Here is a 27,512-nt window from a genome sequence, read left to right as displayed (position 1 = left end):
AATCACAAACTTATATTATATTAAACAGATCAAATACAACCTGACGATGAAAGCCAGAAATTCTATTGAGAGCTCTCAGTTTAAATCTTTATAAATTCTTGACATTAACAAATTATGATTATCATTATTACTGTACACTAAATTATTTCCTTTTTTTTGGGTGGGGGGGAAAAAATCATCAGATTATGCCTAACCGTTAGAAGGGCGTTGTCTGTCAAAGCCGCCCGCGTTGGACGTTATTAAAGAAGAAGAGGAAGAAACAGAGAGATTCGAGCCTCGAGGTATCTTCCGCGACGTCGCAAATACCACTTGCCATTATTTAAGGCTGTCACCACATCATTTCTCTTATAAGGAGTTTTCTTCTTACAAGAGATATTAGACATTTCTCTCTTTTTGTTGGCTGAGGGAAATAAAAAGGAAGTGTGGGGGATTTTGGATAATAAATTGTGAGAAAGAAGAAAGAAAGTCATGCTAATAATGACAATAACTGAGGAGAGAAGAAGTGGTAATAATAATAACAACAACAATAATAATAATAAGAAGAAGAGGAAGAATAAAAGGGAACAGAACAAGAATGAAAATGAAATATGATTTGAAAATTACTCTCTTTTTGCTTTCTGTAAAAAAAGAGGAAATGCCGAAGGCATTTTAGCAAACGAAGGAATGAGGAAGAACGTTGGACTGATGGTAATAACACGAGCGAAAAGCAGAGTCGATTTTTAAAGAAGAGCGAAACGAGAAGGTAAAAGTTGTGACTGTTTGAAGTTCGGTATGTAAAAAAAAAAAAAGTTCATTGTAGGTCAAGGGAAGATATAGAACGGATTTTTTTTAAATTGCGAAATTAATAAAAAAAAAAAAACACACTGGCTAAATGTGAACAGATTTAAATAGAATCTCATCATCCTCTTCACAAAAAGTTGTTCAAACTTCATCCCCCGCACGGGAATGATTGATGTTCCATGGCCTTCATCTCTCTCTCTCTCTCTCTCTTCTCTCTCTCTCAAGGGAAATAGCTGATATTGACACACTTTTAGATATAACTCTGAATCAGAAACTAAATCTTTGAGCGGGATACCGCCTAAGGTTTACTAGAACATATGTTTATTCTCCCCAGTATTAATGTCCTTTTTTATAGGTAATTTTCTTGAATACAATGAAGATTGTTCATTAAAACTTGTTCACATTAAGCAGATTTCCAATTTTTCTGTCAAACTCATATATAAATGTAACCTATACTCGTGTGTGTATATATATATATGTATATATATATATATATATATATATATATATATTATATATATATATATATATATATATATATATATAATATATATATATATATATATATATATATATATATATATATATATAATGCATGTAAGCACGTATATGAAGAGAAAGTTAAATCATGTCTGCTTCCACGAAGTCTCCTATATATGCATAATTCTGTAAATAAACATATACACACAAACATGAAATATAATGCAAATAGAATAACCCTTTCATCAGAACGTCGGCACAGACCTGCCTCTGGCTTGTGTGTCAAAGACCAGTATAATCAAAATGCTGAATTGAAATGGAGTCCTCAAGGGAAAAAAAAAAGGTTTGTATTGATCAAGAGATAAAATGTAACCGTCACACAGAGAGAGTGACCCACATGCAAGACAATGACTATGACTAGTTGTACGTGGAAATTCTTCTTCTTTCGATCTATTCTCGGGAGACTTCTTTTTCTGGCGCGGAGAACGTTGCTTTTTTACTGTGTGATTTCCTATTCGTTTCTTCTGCTGTTTTTTTTTTTTTATTGTATCTTTCCCCTCATTCGGCTTTGTTAAAGCTGAACTTTCTCGTATTCGGCTAACGTGCGATATCATGTCTTCTATATTAGACCTACATATGGTTTCCTTTTGCCTACTTTCGATTTTTCTCTGTTTTCTTGGCCAAGACTAAAACGCAGAGCCCGTAATCATTGCGCGTTTCCTCTTCCGTCTGTGTTATTTTGTTGCATTCCTATTGCGCATCATACCAGTTTTACTCACCAAAAATCGTTAGGTTTTATTTTGCCTAATTTTATATAGGTACCTATTTTTCACTTTTTTCAATAATCTTAAAAGATATGTTTTCAAATTATGATACCTCAAAAATGCTATTAAAATAGTGAACCTTATATATATATATATATATATATATATATATATATATATATATATATATATATATATATATATATATATATTAGTTTTGTCAGTCCAGCCCAGGGTCAGTCTCGCGCGCGCTGATCCAAATATAAGAATACAGCATGACGGTACCTTAGACCGAGCTTCAGGACAGTGGATAATGTCCCTGCTATAGTCGGGAATTGCCGTCTCACAAGACTCATTTTAGTTATTTTTTACGATATGGCTACACTATTATATTAAAAAAAAAGAAAAAAAGTCTTGGGTACCATTCAGACTCCGGTCCAGCTCAAAATCCTGTCAGTTTGTGCCTGGAAGATAATAAATTTTGACAATGAACTCGCGAATATTCATTCCATAGTTTCCAAGAGACGCGAACGCACAGTTGGAACCAAATAGACTTATAAAACCTTTTGGAATGGCAAATAATATCATTATCAAGTTAAATATAATGGAAAAAGACATAAATCGTTAACTTGAGTAAATTTAGAGAATATGGCAAGAATCGAGCATCATCTGCACTATCCTTGGATAGTGAACGCTGGCAACCCACCTCGTTAGCATTCATGTGGACACTGGACTCGCAGCAAACGTTACACAGGCTACATCGATACTCACCCTATGCATACCAATGAAAAACCTGTCGTGGCTGCAGAGGGAGGAAGACAATTGTTATCTGGCGTATCTCGGACCATCGGGCGAAACCACGATTCTGCGACTTCTCGAATGGCTTCACAAAACGTGCAGCATCATGACGCGAAGTAAAAACATCATCTTAACTTGAGATCGTTTGATATTCTAGCTGACCGGGATTTCATTTCGTCTAAACTAGAGCATTTGAACCACCTCATGCATTGCCGAGTTAACTGTCGACTTGATTTCCTTACGGTTATCTCGCCGAAATGAATTATGCAAATAATGCAAAAGCAATCTTGTGCAAGCTCGAAGCATGTTGCAACTAAGCTTGTTATTAGTTGACGTTTGGTATGATTTTGTTGCATTGCAATTTTATTTTCCCCACTCATATTTCTTTTATCTTTCATTTTTTCGTTATTCGTGGAATGGTTTAAAAAGACTGTTTAAAAGTCATTAGGATAAGAGGACGATTGCAAATAGCTCTTCAAAGGTACTCCTCGAAAGGCCCGTAATCACGTAGCTGTTGGCTCTGAGACAAGACAAAAGAAAACGGGAAATATTCAGTGCGAGTTACGAACTGAGCTTTTTTTCTTTCTTTCTTTTTCGCTTCTTCCTTTTCACGTACAGGGTGTTTTTCTGTTCCGAATAAGATTAATTTAAAAGGTTTGTTCCACATTAATGTGAAAATGATAATTTCAGATTGATGAAGCAAATAACATTACCTCCTGATTTGTTAATTTCGAATTTAAATGAACTCCATGGTACAGTACCAAGTAAACTATGATGCCCGTTCTCTTGCTAACAGATTTTTATATGGAATTTTCTATGTATAATCATGATCAAAGACTGAGGATGAGAGAGAGTGACGTGGTAGTATATTATGAAATGTTTTAATGGCCGCGTAATTTTCAAGTCTGCAGTCGGGAAAATCGGTTCCCCTGGCGCCTGTCTGATTTCCATCTGAAAGGATACAGAGAACGATTACCCAGTAAATATGTTTCCTGTTATTCCTGCTCAGTTTTCTGACGCCAAATTATTCCTGAAAGTAAACCCTATCGTAGGAAGAAAAAAAATGCGCAAATTATAATAAATCTAATTTAACCTCGTATGGCTCTATTACATTGTTATGTTTTGTAAGAGTTAGATTTATTAAAGGACATTATATGTTAATAATGTCTAACATAAAAAAAAATGCCATTGGCTGACTACATCTGTGAATGGAATTCGACGTTGAAGTGTTCGCTTGCTTTTTGAAGTTTGTGATGGCAGACCTGAGCCGCTAGTGCCTACTGTCTTCAACCATATCCTTGTAAACGTCAGTGACTTGAAAAGTCCTTACTTGTTGATTTTTTTCTGCGGATTATTTTTCCTTGTGATTGACTTATTTATATTCCATAGCAAGTGTTAGTGTCAAACCACCTGGCTTTACTTTATTTTATGGATAAACCAAGAATTATTCGCTGTTGGAATGTCTTGATTGGAGAGGTGGGAGCCTGCTAAACACGTGGGCTACAAACATGACTTCTCAGGCTTAAAAGGCTGAAATCCAATCACTCAAGGCTACTTCGTTTTCATATGCATCAGGATTTGGTAAGCACTGTAGTTTGAGTAATATTCATTTAAGCACTAGATTAGATTTCATGTTTCCGTCCAGAATCACATTAATCCAGTTACCTTTGGTAAGTGCTGGACCATTGTTGTTGACAAAAACTGGTGTTTTTATCAACTACCCATACTCATTTATAGAAGGACCCATTTGGGAAAACAGGTATTTTTGGCTATTGACAGCAAAGAGAGCATAGTTGAGCAAGTGTCACCTAACTCAAGACTGGTTGGGGAAGCGAGTTAAACCGAAAACGAGTTTTTATTTTAGCTGCATATATTGTGGCGTATGTGGTTTTGACTATCATGAATGGGGAAATCGCTGTTTTTTTTAATATTTACCCCCAAAAATTAACGTAGGCGCATGTAACACCTCCATTGTGGAAAGACATGAACCTGTAAACTGTCAATAGTAATAGCATAGTGGAAAACCCTAAAAGGAAATTAGCTGTCGTGAAGATGTATGCATCTTATTCATCATGAGGAAATGTAGCCATTGGGAAAATGCCAAGAAAGACATACATTAGGCCTAGCCTAGATTACATTAACTTGACCTACGGTAGAGAAGTCTACAGCAGCTTACCAGGCTTAGAGGTCACACACCCTTGTGATAGCATAACCCAACCACGAATTGCTTACTTGAAAAAACAAAGTGTATATTTTTCAGCCCGTTTATCTAGGGTTTTTTTTTTTTTTTGTATTTTTCACCTTCACATTTAAAGCACATCACTCATTTTTGCGTTTCTTATGCCCAAACCTCTAACAATTATTGGAAAAAATTGGAAAATATCCATGAATAGGTACAGCTCTTCATAATTGAAGGAAACCTAACCTTAGTCACAGAATCATACCGAGTGAAGGGAGGAGGGACGGGGGTAATACTGTACTATGATTCCTCTTTTCTGACTCCTCATCTTGTGTTCTATACATTTTTTACCGACAAAGAATCAATGAGACTAATTACAGGGATGCATCCTTACCTTACCTTCTCCAACCTAAGCAGACTTCGAGTGTAGGTCCTTACCTGTCCAGGGAACATCGGCCTCTTGGACTAGCCCACCCCTTTCTCCCTCAGCACCTAAACAGACCTAGTGCACCGTAAGCTGTAGAGTAAAATACGTACTTTAATCAGACATAGCCTAACCTTGGGTGCAGGTTCTTACCTGACCAGATCCCTATCCCAACCTGACCAAGAGCATTGTAAATCATAAAAGTGAAATACATAAATTCATATTAACCTAACCTTGCACACTGAACCTTACTGGTTTAAGGAGTCTCCCCATCTCCTTAGCATTGTACACAAATATTCCGTACCTTAAGGTTGGAACCCAGTCCCAGTGACTGATTACTGTATATTCAGCTAAAGTTTATATGTTGGAGAGGGTTACTTCCAGATGAATAAGGAATTATTTTACTTCTAAAATACATATCAACACTTCTTACATAAAAGGCAGCCATTGTTAAACTGAAGAAATCATTGCACACAGTGGCAGTGGTATCATGATTAGTTGGATGCTACTGAAACCGATAAGGGAGGTTCGCCCATGAAAACGCACCAGACACCCTACTGTACAGATTGGCCTTCAGTATTGTTGCCATGTTCTGTGATAGGTGGCTGAGGCCTTCTGGGAAGGGTAGCTGGCCGTGTAGCACAACCACATTGGTATGCACAACCTTCCTGCTGATCGGCCATAATTATTGAGATCGCAGGGTTGTCATCCGTGAGAATGTAGTGTAAAGCTGTACCTTGCTTCTCGGTGATTTTCTTACTTTTCACTTCTTGGTTGATGATTCAAGCCTCTACACTTCTTTGACAGACATCCCAGTGGAGTGCCACGTCGGCATTTTACTGCAACAGACTGCAGTTGAGCATTAAATGTACACAGAAAAAGCTGCTAAGGGTATTACTTAAGTTCTGTTGCCATTTTTGCTCACCTGGTACATGCATGGCTGTATGCATTGATGGAAGCATCCAAAAAGGTGTGTAACTGGAAGTGCTTCATCACAGAAATTGTTTGGGGAGGTCAGTTACACCATACCCTTGTAGGCTTGTACTACTTTTGGAGGTTGTGAAATTCCTGTTGTTCTTCCTTCAGGGCACCAAATCCCTTGCGGTATAAGGCTTCCAAAATGCCTGCATGTAAAGTGTCCCTTTATCACCATATGTGGAGACCATCTGCTTCACTTACAAATAAAATAAGGGCAAAGTTAAGAATTTACCAAGAAATACAAAATACCTTAAATTCTTCATAAATCCAAGATTAATTTTGTTATTTTAGCGCAGGGCAAAATGCAACAGCAATGTGATAGTCCAGCTCCAACAATGAAAGACTGGATATAATGCCAGTTGAAAAAATCAAATAAACCAAGACGATATAATGTCAGTTGGGAAAATCAGATAAACCAAGACTGGACATAATGCCAGTTGAAAAAATCAAATAAACCACAAGCAGCAAGCATTTCATATACAGTGGAATAGTAGCACAAAGAGTTTTCAAAAATTTTCAAAATTGGCAACTGTAAGGAGTTTTGGAAAAGCTGCCAAATGAAAGTTTGAGATTCAATTACAGTACTGCTAAAGAGCTAACAGGTCTGTCTCGACTCACATTGTGAGGAGCATTCTGTGAACTGCAAAGCAAAAACACATTTCAATGAACAGACTATAACTTTGCCATAAATGTTTCCCTGCAGTGCTAGAGTTTCTTATTTGACCTTCACAAAGTGTGAAAAGTATGCATAATTTTTTGTTTGTAGTCCACCTTTACATGCATGGCTGTCTTTAAGGGTTGGTGTTTAAGTTTACTTTAGTACTGAAAACTGTGAATTAACCTAGCACCATATACTGTAGTGAGATAGCTCTCAAAAAGTATCAAGTTTCTTCACATTTAGCCAAAAACTTCCATTACTACAGTTGGTGTATCAGATAACTTATTACATCACAGGTATATTTTATTTCAGTGAATAATCTTTAACCTGATTTTTAAAGAATGCCTCATCATATATAGTATACTGGCAATAAAATCTTTCCAAGTAAAAATCAACACTTCATAAAGCTTGTGGCATAGCATAAGAAAAAATTCCTAAGTCAAATATTTCAGCTCATCAAGGTGCCAATTTTAATGAATGGACGCCTGTATTGGTGACAAAGGTAACTACATAATTCCTGACTGTTATGGGGGGAAGTATTGTTACCTTTTTACAGCTTGAACCAGTACCTTAGACATGGAGAGTGAGAACAGCAGACTTTGAATTAAAGTAACTTTTTTAGCAATCACACCAACAACTAGCCCATTCATTTATTAGAATTCAGTATGTCTTACTGCTATGACCTTTGTTCTTGGAAGCTAATGACTCTCGATGAGAGAGGATTTTGTTTTGTCTTACACAAGTCCCCTCCAGAAACAGCTGTGCATGAGGAAGTAATAACTTAGGGACGTGATCTAGAAAAATTATTTGTCAGTTCCCAAGCCATCAACACATGGAAGAGGACTAGCCCTATCACTACTCAATAACTTCAGCTTATACCCACATCTCAGTCTCACTCGGATACAAAAGGCTTCAGATGACTACTACAACTGTCAGCCCTCTAAGCTTAAGGTAAAATCAGTTGTACAGCCCCAGCGGAATCTAGGTAGGTAAACCGCACCTAAAAATGGTAAAGGCACAGCATCCTAAGAAAAGCAAAGGTAGTTAAATTCTGGGTGTGTTAATAAACAAATCCTGGGTTGGGCAAAGCCTCTTTGCCAGATTAAGCAACACCATCTTGGTAAAATCACGTTAGGTCTTCACTATTCCTTCTTAGTACCTTTCCTCCTCCTCACATGGAAACATCAAAAGTTGGGTTAAGCAAGCCTAACTACGCAACATGGGCAAGAAGCACACCCCATCCAGGCTATGACTTGCGACTTGCTAAGCTAGATTATGACAGGATATCCAAGAAACAATGTGGAGGCGGGGCACATCAATTTCTCATTATTGCCAATGGATAAATTCTAACCAGTGCAACGTTCTTATATCCTTTAGGAACACTGGATAAAGAAAGGGAGAAAAGAGTAGAGAGTAGCAATAAATGGAGGTGGGAGAATGATGTGAATCATAAAAAAATTACCACATTAACCATCGATTATCTCACTTGCCATTAGCTTGTCCAGTATACAGTGTTCCTAAAGGAAAAGAACGTTGCATTGGTTAGAATTTATCCATTGGCAATACTGGGTTCCTTCTTAGATGAGAAATTGATTTTCCCCGCATTGTTCCTTGGATATCCTGTCAAAATCTAGCCTAGCAAGTCACAAATCATAGCCTGGATTGGGGTGTGCTTCTTGCCCATGCTAGGTAGTTTGGCTTGCTTAACCCAACCATACCTAACCTTGGATGTTTCTATGGGAAGAGGAGGAAGGGTACCAAGAAGGGATAGTAAAGACTTAACATGATCTTACCAAGATGGTTTTGCCCAACCCAGGATCTGTTTATTAATACAGCCAGAATTGAAGTATCTTTACCTTTCATAGGGTTCTGTATCTTTACCTTTTTAGGGTGTGGTTTACCTCCCTAGATTCCGCAGGGTTTGTATAATTGACTTTACCTCAAGCTTAGAGGGCTGACAGTTGAATTAGTCATCTGAAGCCTTTTGTATCCTTGGATGACAGATGTGGGCATGAAGGTATTAAGTAGTGATAGGGCTAGTCCTCTGCCATGTGTTGATGGTTTAAGAACTGCCAGGTAAAGTTTGGAACCTTGATTTCTGATCTAAAAGGCCGAAGCAAGACAGTAATTAAAAAAAAAAGCTTTATTTTGGGCGGATAATTAATGTTTAAGGGCACTGCCCATGTTCAGCAATGCAGACAGCATATTGAGAGAAGTTAGGGAGATGTTTACATAGCAGCAGTTAGATGAATTTTGTACTTAGGTTAATGATAATTTTTTTTTTTTTTTTTTTTTTTGCTGTATCTCATAGTATCCATTCCCATTGAAGTTAGTGGAGTTGTCTTACATTATTGAAAAGTATAAAGAAATCACAAAGCTTAACACTTGATACTTGCGTAGTGAATATCAACCATGAAATTACTCAAGTGCAGAAATTAAGTACCATGCCAGTGTTCTGTGCTCCATGTATCACAGTGTTCTTCCATGCTACAGTGTCCCGCTTAGTGACATTTTAAGCTAGTCTGTAATACTCTGTATCTTCATTACAGGAAATGGCATACAGTACTCACAAGAAAAGTTAGTCTCCATGTGGCAAGTTCAACTACAGTTTCCCAAAGCTACAAGTTCACCTTGTGGAAAGTTAGACGGAGTGATTTTACGATACTTTAAGGTTGGAAATTCAAGGTAAAGGTTAAAATTGTTATTATTTCCACATTTCTATTATATGTCTCTTATGAGTTCCAGGTTCTGGAAACAACATAATAAGTATCTGCAATAAAAACCCGTAGAAATATATCAGGCCTAGTCCATTGTCAAAGTTTCAGTGAGACTGATGATGACTGAATGGTTGAGAAGGTGAAATTTGCCGTCAGATATGAAGCCATTAGTTTTTCTTATACTTTTTCATTTATTTATTTCATTACACATAAAATTTTAATGGCGTGTTTTTTTTTTTTTTTGTTTTATGAATTGGTCACCAGTTTTGCCAAATCACTAGTCTCAAAACATGAGTAATTTATATTTAGTAGAAACGAGTATTTGAAAAGTGCTTTAATTATGACACACCAATTTGCTTATCATCATCATCAATTTCAGAGAAACTTTGACAGAAGTGGAGTGATTCTGATATTTTTATAATGGTTATTTCAGATATTTGTGCTAGTGTTCCTTACGGAGCCTGTAACTTGATATGAACCGTATAATAGTAGCTCTCATTAAGTTGACCGAAATTGGCTTCATAACATAAAAGCGAAGACAACTGTAGACCAACTCTTATTACCTGGAGTTTCCTTACGGCTACAGTAAACCTCTGTAACTGAAGATACTGTATTACATATATGAAGGCGCTCTAGGTTTAGATAATGTAATTTTCGTAACTGATATATGTCTGCAAACATCTATGTTATGTATGACAGTACTGTCACGGTTAGTTTTGTATGCGTGTTAATGAGAACAGATTTACAAATATATATATATATATATATATATATATATATATATATATATATATATATATATATATATATATGAAAATTCTTTGGTAATAGCTAATTTCATTAAAAAGACTCACAATATGCTATAAATACACACACATATACAATTAAATTATATATATATATATATATATATATATATATATATATATATATATATATATATATATATATATATATATATATATATATATATATCGAGATTCGAATTATATGGTATCAACTGTTACCAAGGAATTCCAGCGGAATATAAAAATAAGGGAATCCCTGGAATAATAATAATAATAGGAATAAGGATAAAAACGTGCAAAAAATGCGCTGAAGTTTCTATGGCTCAGTCGAGTTTTCTCTACAGCCGCTACAGCGTATAATCAAGGCCACCGAAAATAGATCCATCTTTCGGTGGTCTCGGTATAATGTTGTATGAGCCGCGGTCCATGAAACTTTAACCACGGCCCGGTGGTGGCATATCTATATTGTTGCCAGAAGCACGATTACGGCTAACTTTAACATTAAATAAAATGAAAACTGCTGAGGCTAGAGGGCTGCAATTTGGTATGTTTGATGATCGGAGGGTGGATGATCAAGATACCAATTTGCAGTCCTCTAGCCTCAGTAGTTTTTAAGACCTGAGGGCGGACAGGAAAAAGTGCGGACGGAGTTTTCTTTTACAGAAAACTAATTTTTTTTTTTTTTTTTTTTTTTTTGCCAGTCAGACATTAATCAATCACGCTGGTGGGTCACCGTTATTGAAGGCACGTTGCGTGCCAGGCTAAACTCTTCTTGTCACCTCGTTGATTGTAAGGTGTCTTCCCCGAGGTCCCCCAGAGTCATAAGTTGTAATTATCCGCACGGAAACCTCCTCTGCAGTGTGTGTGTGTGTGTGTGGGTGTGGGTGGAGACCAGGCTGAAAGATCATAAGGTTCGCCGGAGATACAGTTCACATTCCTAGCAGGGAAGGAAGCGTTGTCTCTTTCTTGATAATATTTATCATTATCTTGTGTCTGTCTCTTATTATCATTCACCTTGTTTCCTTAGTTATTTCAGTTTTTTCCTTCACCAAACTTCCTATGTCATTACCCCATCACTCAGCCTTTTCATACTTCCATATTTTGTTCCTATGCGTGCAAACACACTCTGCTGACTAAGTGACCCCATGCTTGAATTTTGCATACTCCTCAGAAACTCCTAATTTTGGTTTCTTTCACCATAGCTCGTTATTCATCCTTGTGATTAATTACATTCTTTCATCATCCTCACTGCGGTCCTGTGACATATTTGTTCAGTTACTGAACCACACCTTTGCAACTGTAAGTACCTTTTATTTTCGTTTCTGCTTCAGCTAATTAATAATCAGATATATCTATAGCCACACCTCTTTCTTAACACCATTCCCTTAGGGGTTTAGTGCCGCCAGTGCACAGCTGTAGGCATCACTCAAGGTTCTGTGCAGCGTCCTTTCGGCCCCTAGCTGCAACCCCTTTCATTCCTTTTACTGTACCCCCATTCATATTCTCTTTCTTCCATCTTGCTGTCCACCCTCTCCTAACAGTTGTTTTATAGTGCAACTGCTGGATTTCCTTCTGTTACACCTTGCAAACCTTCTTACTCTCAGTTTCCGCCTCAGGGCTAAATGACCTCGTAGGACCCAGCGCTTGGCCTTTGGCCTAAATTCTTTACTCTATGCTATCCTTTCTTAACACCAGTGAACTTTACTGTTCTATTTGTAATCGCTGGTGTAACTAACTTTTCTTTGTTCTTCAGACTTACTAAGGCGCAGATTTATATTTTTAAAAACACTTTATACGTACGAATATTTATATGTATATATAGTGTGCGTGTGTATGTATGTATGTATGTGTGTATATATATATATATATATATATATATATATATATAAATATATATATAAAAATATATATATATAAATATAAATATATATATATATATATATATATATATATATATATATATATATATATATATATATATATATATGTACATGTACACATTACTAAAAAAAGTTCAAAAGCCGCAGAATGTGTACATACAATATATACATATACAACGTGTGTGCTTACAGTATTGGAATACGAACACATACAATCCCATGACATTAAAAAAAATAGATATTCCACAACGAAAACCAGAGCCCTGTAAATTTCTCTTCAGAGCCTTTTATATAAGTTTTCAAAACCCGCACAAAACATTAGGCTCTGCAACGTAAACTGCGAGAGGAACCAGTAATAAAAAACGTAATAAAATAACTAAGTCAAAGAAATCGTGTGCCTTGTATTTTCTCTTGGCATGTTACCTTTACTAGAAAGACTATGATTTGCAAGGAATATATGATTTGTCCTTCCGAGTCTTCCTTTCTTCCTGTCTTTTGACCGAGTTCTGTCTTCCTTCCATTCTTAGGAAGTCGAGGGAGAGATTTAACTTGATCTGAATGTTTAATCCAGGTCCCCGAAGTGGGGTAGTGCCGTTAGTGCGCCTCACACTGTGCACCGTAGGCATTACTTACGGTTCTTTGCAGCGTCCCTTCGGCCCCTAGCTGCAGCTTCTAGGATTTCCTCCTGTTACTCCTTTCATACCTTTCTGCTCTCAGTTTCCCTTTCAGCGCTGGATGAACTCGTAGGTCCCAGCGCTTGGCCCCTGGCCTAAGTTCTTTATTCTGTTCTATTCTGTTCTATTCTTAACGCCGGTAGACCTCGCCTTATTGTTCTGTCTACTCTGTACTAACATTTAGTACTGTAACGAAGTCATAAGTGTATATATATATATATATATATATATATTTTTATATATATATATATATATATATATATATATATATATATATATATATATATATATATATACATATATATATATATATATATATATATATATAATATATATAAATTATATATATATATATATATATATATATATATATATATATATATATATATATATATATATATATATATTCCTCTTTCTTCCATCTTACTTTCACCCTCTTCAAACAGCTGATTCAATTGATTCAGCTGCTGCGAGGTTTTCCTCCTGTTACATCTTTTAAACCTTTTTACTGTTGATTTCCGTTTCAGCGCTGAATGACGTCATGGGTCCCAGCGCTTGGCCTTTGATCTAAATTCTTTGTTCTGTTGTATTCTGTTCTTAATCCAGGCTATTATTTGGGATTGTATGGCGCAAAAGTTGCTAAATAGTTGTCGGTATTTGACCTGTCAGTCATTTGAAGTTTGAAGTTTTCCTGATAGGAAACCTCTGAAGCGTGTTGTTCTTCCTTATACCGTGCATATAATAGATGACAATCAGAATGGAGCGAAAGAATTTACGTTTTGTGTGCATGCAGTAATTTCTTCATACCTCTCATTAGTTATAAATTCGTCTGTCGTTTTCCTTTTATATGAAAGAGTTGAAGCGAATTTGCGAAATGCTCATGATGACATCCTCTCAGCAGCCCAAAAAATTTTGTTTTCAGTTCAAGTTTTCTTTCAAAAATGCATTTTAACTTTTAGAGCTGCATCTTAATTGCAGGTTTTCCAGGTAGGTTGTTTTCTTGACGAAAGATTAGGCTCTGTAGTTGTAAGCACACACACACACATACATAGATACATACAGTATCTTAGGTACACCACACATAAGCCTAAACGTCTGTAGCGGTTCTTGGAAAAATATTTTTCCGAGGAACACCAGGTTCAAGAATGGAGGCAGAAATGAAGGTAGCCGACTTGAAATGTCGTGTATCAGCTAATATAACTCTTATGGAACATATTTACACCAGTGTCGTTATTTCCATCATCAAAAAGCCCTTGTAGGAAGGCGCACACGAACAACAACATAACATTTCCTGGTGTATCGAGATGGGCATATTGAAACTCGCAGTAGAAATAACCCGTTGTCCCCGGAGACAAGATAATACCTGAATAATTGTTTGACTCTAGATAGGTCGGCGCGTAATTGCTTATTGCAATGAACCACCCCCAGTTCTTAATTGAAGAAGTCGTTGAGAGTAATTCGTTCATTACATTTCGTCTGAATGTGGTTGGGAGCCAAAGAGTATTACAGACTAATGCTGTCTTTATTAGTGGTTGTAGTAAAGGCGGGTGGTTCAGTGAACTTGGCTATATTCGCATCTGTCTTGCGCGCGCGCGTACACACACACACACACACACACACACACACACATTAACCATGCTTCCTGGATATTAAGCCCCCACCCTCTCGTTTTCAATACTACTTTCATACCATCTATCCAGGACTTTCTAGATATTCCTCGCCTCCTTCCTCATTAAACTTCCTAATTAAAAATGCGTTATACCCTGTGATCAACCCTTTCACCTACGGTCATTTTTAGACACCCCTTTCTGTCTATCATTTACATTTCTCACCTTTCAGTTTTGCTTACAACACACAAATGCAGACAATTCATCTCAACGGTTTTTAACAATTTTTGTTTAATTCCCTTTCATCATTCGCCTTTCATCTCCATTCCCTTCGTAGATTTCCACCTTCGTTTCTATCAGCAATTTTTTGCACATACCCTGCTGCCTTAAGGTAGCAGTAAAACCCTGGTCAGCCACTCAGTCACGTTAACACATACGTACCCCAACTCCCCACAAGGTGGTAGTGCCGTCAGTGCACCTTACGTGGTCCGTTGTAGGCGTTACTAAAGAGTGGTTGCAGCGTCCTTCGGCCCTTATCTAAACCTGCTTTGTAGCTTTTCAATTGACCTCCACTTCTGCTTCCTTTCTTCACTCTTGCTGTTCGAAGTTTCTCACTATTACCTCAGTGCAAGTGTGGGGTTTTTCCCAGTTCCACTTTCAGATCCTGGTGCATCATCTCCTTAATTGGGTGGATATCTGTCTTGCTGCCCAGCTCCCTGTTCTCACGTATCAAGTGCTGAACGGCCAAAGTTGCCCCAGTGCTTGTCTTGACAGCGTAATTTTCATAAATCAACCTACTTAAGTACCCCAACATATCACTCGTAATTCCATCAACTCCTGGTGTTATTCCAATTACAACAATCTTAATTGTCTTCATTCCACAAACATTTGTTATCTGTTTTCAGTTAATTTTGCTTGTTTGTAATATGTCCTTCCACCAAGGATAAAACGAGCATTAAACGCAAGGCTATAGACAGTTGAAATACCACTTTTTCTCGTTACCTCTTTTTTTTCTTTGTATTGTTTCCTTCCGGGCTGGTATGGATAAAGGTTGCCTCCCCCATCTGCCTCTGCATTTCAGATTAAAGTATGAAGTATTCATATCTCTTGTTATTGATGATGTTGCTGTAAATGTTATTCAGAAGAGATGCTGTACATGAAATGCTTTATATGAACGCCAGAAATCAGAATATGAGTTTTTGAAATCTCTCTCTCTCTCTCTCTCTCTCTCTCTTCTTAAGAGACCAAATGCAGCGAAAGCAGCAACTTGCAAAAAAAAAAAGAAAACGATCGTAATTGTTAAAACGACAATGTTGACTCTTGATAAAATCGAGCCTCATTTCCCCATTCGACATTGTTTACACAGCAAACAGTCGCAGCACGTGGTCAGCATGGCATAGTGGTTGCCATGGCAACCGCATCAACACGAACAAGCACGAGTGCAGAAGGCCAAGGCACTCTTGTGATACCTCCTCTCAGTCTAGTCTGGCACTCGGAGCAGGTCAGTTGGGGGGAATCTCGTGTGTTGGGTTCACTTGTGAGCGAAAGGGAAGACTGGCGTGGTCTGGAACGGAAGTGAATTAAAATCTCTCTCTCTCTCTCTCTTCTCTCTCAGAAAAGTGCGGGTTTGTTGCATGCTTTTCGAAAACATATATGGAGTTTATTATTAGAAGTGAAGTGCTTTTTTGAACGTATTGTTTAACCGGTTTACCTGTCTATAGTTCTCAGTTGCGTGAAGTTGGTTAACTATTTTATATTTGGCGAGTTCGTATTCAGTATACATTTTGAAATTATTTATGACATGCATCTTCGTATGGTCCGGTCAGTTGCAAAATACTTAAGTTCTACTATTTTAGATGTTAATAAAAATTAATTTAGAACCAGCTACTTTTCAGACATTGTTCATGTGCCCTTAGAAACCCAGTACATTCGATGCACAAGAATAGACATCACGTGGATTATGCTGTGCTTTGTAGTATTTACCAAACTAATTTTTTTTTATAGAGTAGCATGTATAATGGTGTTTTTCTTTTGTAGAACATAAGATAATCTTAGTATTGATTTATACTAAGAATGCGTTTTGATTAGTGAAAATTCATGAGCACTATAAGTTTTTATGAATTATCTGACCTTGATTTTCAATTTTTGTCCAAAGTCGAAAGTGGGGGAGATAATTTGGCTAATTTTGCACTTAATACTTTTGCTCTCTGTGAAAATGAGCATCAAAAACTTATTTTTTCCTTGTTGGAAAGTACTTCGGAAATTATTCTCATTCTTCAATTGAAGATCAGTTTGATTTCGGCAGTTGGAAAAGTCATATCTCAAACCAAGTGCTCCTGTTATATTTTTGTAGTCAAAATGAAGGAAGACTGAGAAAGATATCAATATTTTGGAAAACCTGCCCGGTACATTTAAGAGCATTATTATAATATAAACTAACGAGTAAACACCAGTTGATCCCTTATTGTTAGAACGACTAAAATGTTGATGTATAAAATTGCTTTCATTTATCACTCCACCACCAAATCCCATCTCAGTCGAATTTTGTGCAGAAAATGACGGAAGTCAGTTTGTCACATTTTCTAATGCTGTTTTTGTCCAAAGAACTTAATTAACCTTTGATGGCCTCTTTTGGGGATGGGGTGGGGGGGGGAAAGGCTATCTAATTATCAAGCTCATTGTGCAGATAAAAAGAGTCTTAGTTATTAAGTATTTTTCTGAAATGAAAATTAAGAACGAAGTCCCAATATGCTGGTTAAATCAATACTCGAGGCAGAATAAAATATGTTTACCAGAAAAATTATCGAAATATCTTTATAAATTAGTAATTCTGTTTACCTGTCACCCTTATGGAAGAGCAAATGCCAAAAAAAAAGGAAACCTTGTATATAACATAGCCTCATAACGCTTGCTCCCTCCCTCTACTCTCCTCCCTACTACCTGATAGAGACTGAGAACAGACACACGGGATCTCGTTTTTGACCACACGTCGTAGGAGCAAACAGAAGTTTTTTTTTTTTTTAAATAGTTTCCTTGAAAGATTTATGCATCTCTCCCCTATTTTAGCAGCTTTTGCATGTGTTGATAAAGCATTTTTCAATGCACCTCTCAATTGTTCTCTCAGCTGATTTATGTTTTACGTAAGAATACGTGGCTAAAACGGTAACTGATATGTACACGCACGCGTGTGTACATATAGTATGGTGGTATACATGTATATATACACGTAAACTACATTGCGTGTGGTAAACATGCATACATACGTACACATACTCGACATTGCGTGTGGTATACATGTATGCATACACACACACTCCATTGCGTGTAGATCATTCATACCGATACGTCATAATTAGCCTTAGTTGACGGAGACCGTGTCCCAGCTCGATATTTTGTATCATAGGCAATTTTCACGCTGATTTCTCGGGACGAATGTAATACAGAGAGAATGACAATTGCTGACCGTTATGGGCTAGCGTGATGGGAGAAACGAGCCGTGATTTAAATGAAAATATTTCATGGTTCAGTTTGCAGCGTCATGAGTTGAGCCTCCTCCAAAAAATTGGGAGTTAATTTGTATCATCAGATGCCCTGTTTCTTTTCCATTATTTTTCTTTTAACCCATTTGGAAATTTTGCGCAGATGACACATGCACATGCGTGAGTGTCCACAAATATTAAGCCACAATTATAGTTTAATATTGAACTCATATACCTGGGGAATAACTTACACCCAAGGGGAATTATAACTGATAAGTGCCTCTGCGCTGCCCAGGATTCGAACCGTGTGTGTGTGCACTCCCTAGCAAGCCCGATTCCTCAAAGACAAGTGTGTTTGTGGAATTCACTGATAAAGTGATAAATTTCCCTCTTCTGAAGAAGAAGAAACAGTTTAAATTCTTCAGGAAATACTGAGGTGGGAAGCGAATTCCACCTATTAGAGATTAGAGATACAGTGTGAAAGATTAATGAAACAGATTGATCCTTGAGAAAGTGACTTCCGCGCATACTTCCGTAATTATAAAGCCTGACTTCTACAGCAAGGACGAAGAAGTGGAGGAGGAAGCAGTCAAGAACATCTCAAGAGCAGTGCCAAAAATAATATTTGCAAAAGAAGCAGAAGGCTTTGACCTTGCGTTGGAAGTAAAGTGAATTAAAGTTTGGGTGTAAGAACTTAGGTTCCACTTTGTCATCAAGATAAGTTTGTGAATATTATGAAAATAATTCTTCACACGAGGATGGATAAGTTCTACATAACGTTGGAAGGAGATGCTTAGGAAAGCACATACAGCATTTAAAGATGCTACATTTTATTTGGAAGAGTAAAATATTGATAGATTTGGGGGGGATCAGTTTTCAAACTTGATTATGAAGAGACATTAAAGGAAAGAAATTGGCCTAGGAACATTTATGCAAACCACGTTTAGTCTCTCCACCCCAAAGGTAGTATCCACATCCACATTAATAGACGTAAGCACAAATCTGCGTATGAGTGTGCAGGGCACAAGGTAAATAATTAAAAAAAAGTTGATTGAAGAAAAACAAGTCGTTTAGAGAACAGACACACAACGAATGCCACTGCAGATGGGAATAGGGACACATTTACGGTCTTCAAATACAAGAGAAATAGACTACCTTCCTGAGAAACTTTGTTAGTTTCCAAAGTGGAGTCATTTTGAAAACTTAGCTCTTGTAGAAGTCTGAATGATAGGGAAGAAGTTGGAAGGAGTACTGTAAAGTAGTTTCTGTTTTTAGGATATGGCTGTACCAGCTGCAAAATATTGAGACAAGTCATCTCATTCCTTGAGATACTGCCAAGTGATGGCATGGGTCCCCTAGGCTTTCCTAGTCTTCTGGTGCATCAGAATTATAATTAATCTGCACACAGAGATAGTAGTGGGGGTTAACAGGATCGTCTGTAAATACGATCATCGGAGGATGAGTTGGAGGAAACCAAGGAGTCAAACATATATATTAAATATTTTTTTCAAAGCGAAAGGCAGGCGCGGTACCGATACGTTACGAGAGAAGGAAGAGCCAGAATTGCAGACAGTTTCCTAATAGTTTTAGCTAAAAACAAGAGGGAACTGTTAGGAGATAGGGTTAGACGATCACACTTTTTTATATGAAAATTAGCTTTGTTATAACTGTGTACAGAGTCGGTGCCAACAGAGTAACATCAGTGACATTTTAAGTACTCTTTGTTATATTTTCCTAAAGAGAAACCATTTTCATTCTCTCTCTCTCTCTCTCTCTCTCTCTCTCTCTCTCTCTCTCTCTCTCTAAAAACATCATGTGGGGCAAATGTTTTCTAGAGATATCTTCAACTTTTTTCTGCGAAGTATTTGACATGCTACTTCTAGATGCCACCAAGGACATGAATAAATTTACAATTCTGTCAAAGAAAAATATTCGAGCGAAAAAAAAGAAGTCATAGACATTTGACATTTTCAGAAACCTCAGAAGACGTTCAAGACATTATGCAAAATTCTCCGACCAGCACAAAAGTAACCCTTTTCCTTCTTCGGCAGAACGCCTCCTCCTCCTCCTCCTCCTCCATTTTCCATTTTTCCTTTATGATACAATAGAGCCTCACGATAAAAAGGAAGGTCGTGGATAAGGGAGGGAGGGGAGAGTAGGGGTAGGGCCTGTATAGCATGATGCTTGTTATTGGGGTCTGCAATCAGAGAGACTCTCTGCAGTCCTGACATCAAAAAGAGGAAGAGTGCCTCCTCCGCTTATTCCGTGCGTGATTATGAGCCCCGGAGGAACGTCACGGTATTCGGAAGAAGAAGAAACTGATTATGAACTCGTGGTGGCTCTTTTGTAAAGGGAAGATAGAACGAGCAAGGGAGCCGTTTCAAAGGCAAATCCCGTCTGCTATTACTACTACTACTATTTTTTTTTTTTCAGTGGGGATCAGGTAAAATGTTTTGTAGGATGGAAGTTCCTGCCTCATATTGTTCATCGAGATTTTCATTGTTGATTTATGTTTTTGTATCGTTCATTGTAATTTTCATTGTCAGTTATAGTGATGCTGTGTTGTTTTTGTAGTTATTGTCGTCCACCAGATGATTCAACGAGTAGAGTATCTACATATTATTTATTTATTGGCCGTGTCCGTCATGTATTCGCCAAAATAATGTATGAATATTTCTTTGCAAAAGACCACCTAAACGAAGACTGTATTGACTAGCTAATGTCACATTATAATCTTCAATGATTCCCTTTGCGTTAATAAGAGTGGAATCGTGCTTTTGATGATTTGACAGTTGTTGGTGTTCCCTATTCCCTTTCACTCCAAGCTTACTTTTTACAATTTAAAATAGTGCAGTTAAAAGTATGTAACTTAAGGCTACCGGACGAGCAGTTATTTTTCACAAGTTACTATATCTACAGAGTTTATAGTATCAGAAAAAAATATAGAAAAAATAATTTAAGGCGTAGAATTAAAAGTGAAATGAAAAAAAAAAATATAAGAAAATTGTGGAAAATTGCGTTGAAACGATCAGCCATCTCTGTTAAGTGCGTGTTTTTCCATACTTGCATGTGTGACCAGGCGTCATAGACATGCAAGGCAAACTTGTACGCGCCTGAACTCTGTCATGCTTGCTGTATATAATATAAAAAGTCCGAAGGATTTACGTAATCCGTGCAAGGCAAGATGAAGTCTAATTTCCTGTGATTTAGGCATAATGATCAACGAGAATCCTTATATACTTTATTTGAAGTGGGGTTATTTGATTTTGGAGATGAGTGTTATAAGAACCGAAGCCCCTACCTACATACGGTATCTTCCAGATGTTTAAATTTCGTAAAATCTTTGGTTTGAATTTTGTCTGTTACGTACGGACTTACCCTTTCAAGAACTAAATTAGATATATTGGAAAGGTCAAATGATCATTAAGATAATTTGAACTAAATTCATACGTCTTGAAAGATAAACTACGAAATAGGTGTTAAATACTTCTGAGCGCTACCGCCAAAGTGATTGATTTAATTTAGCAAACTCCGTACGTAATGTTTGTACCCGGTCAGTGACGTTAAGAAACCTGAAACATAATTTTTGAGAGGGGACATATTTCCTGAAACGCCTTTCATACAATTATTAAGCCCATATAAGTGGGGTACGATTTTAGCAGCGGTTTGAAGACCGTCCCCAAAAAAAAAAAAAAATCAAAAGCTATTATAGCATGAAGAACATAAACTGTGCAGTAATGTCACCAGAGTGAGTCGATTTTAAACTTAGGAAATTGGTTAACGAAACCACAATGAAAGTGAACTCCTTAGATTATATTCCTCCTCTCCAGCTAATCCGGAATAATTAGTAGGTTCATTGCATTCGTCTCGCCCCTTTGCACTTCGTCCGAATCCCTCCCTTTAGACTAGATTAGCAGTCAAAAGACATCGCGGGAAATTTAAGTGGCGCGTGAGTTACAGAAGTAATTACAGCTGCTGTACAAGCAACGCACACGCATGTAACGGAGGAAAGGACATTTCTTCATTTTGAAGTCCTCAGAAGTTTTAATTAGTTGAATATCTGCAATTTTGAACGTGTGTATATAAGTATTATCCAGGATCTTTTTGAACGTGTTTATGTAAGTGTTAAACAGGATCTTTCCTAGATAGTGATTCCCAACAAAGTTCGAGGGTCGTTATCTAGGACCAATATTTCTTCGGGGTCATTATCTTTATGATATTTACAGTCTTTTGTTTATGTTTTTACGGTAATCCCCAACGGGCTTGTACTAAACACGCCGCAAAGGTGAATACATATCGGGTTAAAACCCTTGGGGGTCGCTATCTAGGAAAGATCCGTTATCCGCAGCACGCTGAGCGTAACTAAATTTGTATTAGGTACCCTTGTATAGGATGAAATGTCCCATTTCTTGTATGTAAATCTTGGTATTTTGGTAAAAATTCACTTGCAGTTTTCAAGTTATTAATAGTAATCAGATACAGTATAGTATAGTGTATAAACAAGTGCTATTAATGTATACATATATGTATTTCCAACATTTATTATGCATTTATTTAAAGGCGCCTATGTATTCCTTAGCCCAATTTTTTTTTATTTCCCCTCACTGTTGCAAGACACAATATGCGTGCATGTCCACAATCTGCTTTGGGCACAATATCATTATATTTTCAGTTCAGACTCGACTTTTTTTTTATTTTTCTTTTATTTTTTTTCTTTAGGATATTCAGGTCATATTACTGGATAGTTTTCATGCAATGAATTGTGTTCTTAAATGTGTCTCGAGATGACATGCATTGCGTGCTATTGTTTGACAATCGATGAATCAAGGAAGTGTCCTTATTATATTGCAATTAGTGTTAGACTCTCTCTCTCTCTCTCTCTCTCTATATCTCTCTATATATATATATATATATATATATATATATATATATATATATATATATATATATATATGTATGTATACAGTATATATATATATATATATATATATATATATATATATATATATATATATATATATATATATATATATATATATATATATATATATATATATATATATTTATATTTATATAATTACAAAATAACCACACAACTTCACTGTGTATGTATATTCGTACTAATCAGTGAGACAGAATCTAAACCATCCTGTCTCATTGAAGTCTACTGTCCTTTTCAGGAGCCGTGAGTCATCGTTTTTCTCAGATATCTTTCAAATTAATTATTGGATCGAAATGGTACTTTGACACAGTGTACAAGACACCTTCCGCTAATTTTTGGTAATAAAGTGCATTGTCAAATGGTGTTAGTTAAGGTATTTACTCTTGATTTTTAAAGGCAAAGTCGCATGAATCAGCAAGACTAATCTACGCAATCGAACGTCCGCTATCCCCCATAGGCAGGAAAGGGGGTGGCGGACATGGGGAGGCCAGGAAAATGGGTTGAAGGAGGGATGGGGAGGGGAAGGGTGAGGGAGGGACGGGATGGGGGTAAAGGACATTCGAATACATAGTTTTCGATGCTTGGCAACACCATGCAAGTTAAGAGTAAACGCTTTAACTAACACTATTTGACAATGCACTATATTACCAAAAATTAGCCGGAGGTGATTTGTACACTGTGTCAAAGTACCATTTCGATAAAATAATTAGTTTGAAAGATCTTTGAGAAAAAGATGACTCGCTGTCCTTGAACTGGATAGTAACACGATTAGTTTTATGTATATATATATATATATATATATATATATATATATATATATATATATATATATATATATATATATATATATATATATATATATATATATATATATATATGTGTGTGAACTATTAGTTTTATTTATTCATTTGTTTATTTTCAGCGTCAGTAACGATAGGAGATTTGTAAACTCTAAAAGGAAAATGTTTGTTGAAAAGCCGAAGGGAAACTTTCACAGAAAACGTAATCGTAACAGATTCAAATGCGCTTTACCTTTATTTGAAAAGCCTCTAAGTTTCTAGCCCTGCCATCCTACCATTGTCAAATGCCCTTGAAAGAGTTCAGCTAATGTCAGCTATAGGTTTGATTTCAGCCTTAACGTTTCCCAGCACTCGGCCCTTGGTCTAAATTTTGTATTTCATTCCATTCAAGCCTTAACGTTAACCTGAGTAGAAAACTTTGTGTAGATAAGATGGAACCTCCCACTACTACTACTACTACTACTTCTACTACTATTATTAATAATAATAATAATAATAATAATAATAATAATACTAATAAACTTTTCCTGAGAACACTACATTGTCTCACTTTGGGTAAGCGGGAAGGGGATTTAGAAATAAGCATATGGGAACACAGAAGAGCCGTTAGCCAAAGTGACGTTGTTTTTCCTGAAATTCACTGAATGAACTTTCGAATGCAATAATAACACACAAATGTAGTGGCATGAAAATTAGGAGACTAGAGGAAGGAGGGTTGTTGGATAGAATCCTTACTATTTTTTTAAAACTTATTTAATTATAAGACAATTGAAAGAATTTTATTTAGGAAGAACTATTAAAGCCGCTTTGCTCAGGAATTTAATAAAATTAATTTCTATAATAGACAAAATCTCAGGTTCATTATACTGTAGTTTGGCAAAAAAAAGTGGGTCGGGGGAAAATTAGGATGTATATAAGTAGTAGGGGACATCTCCAAAACTTCCAAGTACATATAAGAAAACAAAACAAAACGGTTTTCCACCTATATATTTATCATTATTTACAAAATGAAAAAATCTCTTTATGGAACAAAACTGAAAAGTCATTGAATTGAAAGGACATGACTATATAGGGCAGAGGCACACGGCGCTTCAAAGGTAACCATTCCAGTTATGTGTGTAAGGAGGAAATTATTTGTATTTTAGTGTATATCCTATTTACTCACAGTGGTTCATTACAGGTCTCAAAGACTCGATCTTGAAAAGGGAGGAAATTTTAAAGAGAGAGGGAGAGAGAATTACTTTGAAAGCCCTTTCATTTCGGTGCGTAATAACATAGTCATCCACTTTTCAAATTTTTATGCGTTACAAACATGTCTTGCATGTTTACAACATGATTTGTTTTTGTTTTTGTTCTCCTCAGCGATTATTATCCGGTTCTAGGAAGCCAAAGTGACTTACACAGAGCAACTTTCATGAAATAAATATAATGAATGTGACTTCCAAAAACAAGAGTAAATAACAAGTGTGGGAACCAGTTTTTAGTTTAAGTAGAAAAATTTAACCCATGCTCTCTCTCTCTCTCTCTCTCTCTCTCTCTCTCTCTCTCTCTCTCTCTCTCTCTCTCTCTATATATATATATATATATATATATATATATATATATATATATATATATATATATATATATATATATATATATATATATATATATATATATATATATATATATATATATATATATATATATATATATATATATATATATATATATATATATATATATATATATATATATATATATATATATATATATATATATATATATACACACACACACACACACATATTCTCCTTCTCTCTCAAAATACACAAAGCACAAACACGACAGTCACCTAAGTCTTCAGAATAGGAACTTTTATTTGCCTGGCCTGCTCTCAACTGGGTTAAACACCCCAGTGTTTGTCTAGCGTTTCCCCAAATCGTGAGTCACTCAAGGATTTACTTATGGAATCAGAGAGAGAGAGAGAGAGAGAGAGAGAGAGAGAGAGAGAGAGAGAGAGAGAGAGAGAGAGACGTGCCTTTAGTTAAAATACCTGGTCTTTATTCATACCGCTCTTTTTATTGTAGCAGAATATATAATTACGATAAAATATACACGAGAGAGAGAGAGATAGATAGAGAGAGGTGCCTTTAGTTAAAGTACCTTGTGTTTATTCATACCACCTTTTCCATTTTAACAAAACAAACAACATCTAAATACGACCTAATGTTTCCATTACAACAACAAAACAAGAAAAAAATGCGCCGAAGTTTCTGGTGCAATCGAGTTTTCTGTACAGGCGCTACAACGTATAATCGAGGCCACCGAAAACAGATCTATCTTTCGGTGGTCTCGGTATAATGCTGTATGAGCGTCGTTGCCAGACGCACGATTATGGCTAACTTTAACCTTAAATAAAATGAAAACTACTGATGCTAGAGGGCTGCAATTTGATATGTTCGATGACTGGAGGGCGGATGATCAACATACCAATCTGCAGCCCTCTAGCCTTGGTAGTTTTTACAATCTGAAGGCGGAGGGAAAAAGTGCGGACGGACAGACAAACCCGACACAAAAGTTTTCTTTTACAGAAAACTAAAAACATAACTTCAAGGCTAAAGTAAATTTAACTCCACTCCTCTGCCCCTTTTGTACTTGAATTTAAAAGGACCCTTAATGACCCTCAATGTTATCAGTGAGATGCTCCTAGATCTCCAGGGCCAAATTTTTCAGTGAAATTTCAGTCAGATTTTTTTGTTTTATATTATATTCCATACTTTGACAGTTTCCTCCACCATGGCTGTATCGACACATGGGGCTTCGTAATAAGTTTTACCTGTCGTGTGAGTCCTTGAAAGCGTTCATTCTAAGGCCACGTCAGTTTATGTTGTGTCTTCTTTCACGACCTTAATATATGGTCTTCTGTCTCATTAATCAGTGGTCTTTATCTCATTAGTCTATGGTCTTCTATCTCATGATTCAGTGGCCTTCTGTCCCATTAATCAGTGGTCTTCTATCTCATTAATGTATGGTCTTCTATCTCATTTATTTTTAGTGGTCTTCTGTTTCATTCACCAATGGTCTTCCAGCTCATTAATGTTTGGTCTTCTGTCTCATTATTCAGTGGCCTTCTGTCTCATTAATCAGGGGCCCTCTATCTCCTTCAACAGTGGCCTTCATCAGGGTTCTTCTATCTCAGTAATAAGTGGTCTTCTATTTATTAATCAGTGGTCTTTTATCTCTTTGATCACTGATCTCCTAGCTCATTAATCAGTGGTCTTGTATCTTATTAACAACGGCCTTATATTTTATTAATCAGTGGTCTTGTGTCTCATTGATCACTGGTCTCCTATCTCATTAATCAGTAGTCTTGTATCTTATTAACAACGGTCTCATATCTCAGTAATCATTGGTCTTTTATCTTATTAATCAGTGGTCTTCTATCTCAGTACTCTGTGCTCTTCTGTCTGATTAATCAGTGGTCGTCTGTCTGATTAATCAGTGGTCTTTTATCTTATTAAACAATGGTCTTCTGCCTCATTAATCAGTGGCCTTCTATCTCACTTATAAGTGGTCTTCTAT

The 27,512-nt window shown here is 36.4% G+C and overlaps 1 protein-coding gene across 1 annotated transcript in view; it reads left to right on the top strand.

The window, feature by feature from the left end:
- The first annotated feature begins 4,061 nt into the window (after positions 1-4,061).
- Positions 4,062-27,512, top strand: part of LOC136845932 (dynein axonemal intermediate chain 4-like) — a 58,278-nt gene continuing 34,827 nt past the window's right edge. The window contains exons 1-2 of the mRNA XM_067116433.1: positions 4,062-4,403; positions 9,611-9,746. The gene's annotated coding sequence lies outside the window, so the exon portion shown is untranslated. The remainder of the gene's footprint in view (positions 4,404-9,610; positions 9,747-27,512) is intronic.

This window comes from Macrobrachium rosenbergii, chromosome 14 (assembly GCF_040412425.1).
Source record: "Macrobrachium rosenbergii isolate ZJJX-2024 chromosome 14, ASM4041242v1, whole genome shotgun sequence".
In the NCBI taxonomy this organism is placed as follows: Eukaryota; Metazoa; Arthropoda; class Malacostraca; order Decapoda; family Palaemonidae; genus Macrobrachium; species Macrobrachium rosenbergii.
Note: the sequence above shows the minus strand (reverse complement) of the source record. Positions and strands in the feature narration are given on the sequence as shown.